The sequence below is a fragment of the Microtus ochrogaster genome, assembly GCF_000317375.1.
Source record: "Microtus ochrogaster isolate Prairie Vole_2 chromosome 14 unlocalized genomic scaffold, MicOch1.0 chr14_random_1, whole genome shotgun sequence".
Taxonomy (NCBI): domain Eukaryota; kingdom Metazoa; phylum Chordata; class Mammalia; order Rodentia; family Cricetidae; genus Microtus; species Microtus ochrogaster.
The window spans coordinates 26,586,596-26,587,792 of NW_004949096.1; positions in this window are offsets into that span (position 1 = coordinate 26,586,596).

Genomic DNA, 1,197 nt, shown 5'->3' on the forward strand with positions numbered 1-1,197 from the left:
ACCCAGGAAACACGGTCTCCCTAAGAAAATGTATTACCTGGCTCGTAAGGAAATTTCTTCATCAGATTCAATGACTGCAGTGTGAGCAGAATCCCAGCAGGAGGGCGGGACTGACAAGGTCTTTCCCCTGCTTTAGAGGAAGCATCTCTCGATGAATTAAATAGTTTTTCAATAGAACATTCGCTATTCCAAAAGTATTTTAAAAGATTCAATATCCAGTCCTAAGTCCCCTTCCGGTGGATAAATGAAAAGACATTTTTGCCTCATGGGCCAATAAATATGACGACAGCTTATATATTAAGCTGCAAGTCAGAAACTTTATTATGAGCCATGATGGTGCATGTCTTTAATCTCAGCACTCAGGAGACAGAAGCAGGCAGATCGCTAAATTCAAGGCCAGCCTGGTCTACAGAACAAGTTCTAGAATAGTCAGGGCTCTGTAGAAAGGCCCTGCCTCAGTAAATAAATAAATAAATAAATAAATAAATAAATAAATAAATAAATAAATAGCTTGGTTATGGAGAAGGTGAGTATCCGATGCAATGCTTTTAAACAGCACAGGAAATGGACTTGCCATCTGATTCTACCTGTCACGAACCTGTCGGGTTGCTCTTAAAACTTCATAAACTCTCTTTGGTCTCTCATCAAAAAATGTTATTACTTCATTATCTTTATCAGTAATGACTAATAAGAGCTGTGGCCAGAATTTACAGAAGGAGTTCCTGGATGTGAAAGGACAAAGATGTGTCCTGAGGGCCTTACAAATCTATGAGACAGCTGTCCAAACAGACAAGGTGAGGGGTGAGACAGCTGAGAGCACTTGAACCCGCAGGCAGAGGTCCTCTCAATGGGCAAGGCCACCAGGAAGGCTTCCCTTAAAGAAAGCAGGGGACGAAGGGCAGAACACTGAAGAGCACTCTCAGTGTTGTTGGGGTTTAATGACTTCAACAAAGATACTTATTGAAAGGTACACCCATTGTGGTTTGAGGAAATAAAACTTGTCTGCTAAGCAAGATTGAAAGAAAAATATTATAAGGATAGATTTGGGAGATGAAATCAGAGATGGAGGCGGTGGTGCTAACTGTAGATGTCATGGAACCAGGCCTGTGTGCACCAATCAACTTTCAGCAGCATTTCATTAGGCTTGGGGTAGTGCTTTGTTCCTTTGGGGTTTGGTGGTGGTGGGTTGGTTATTGG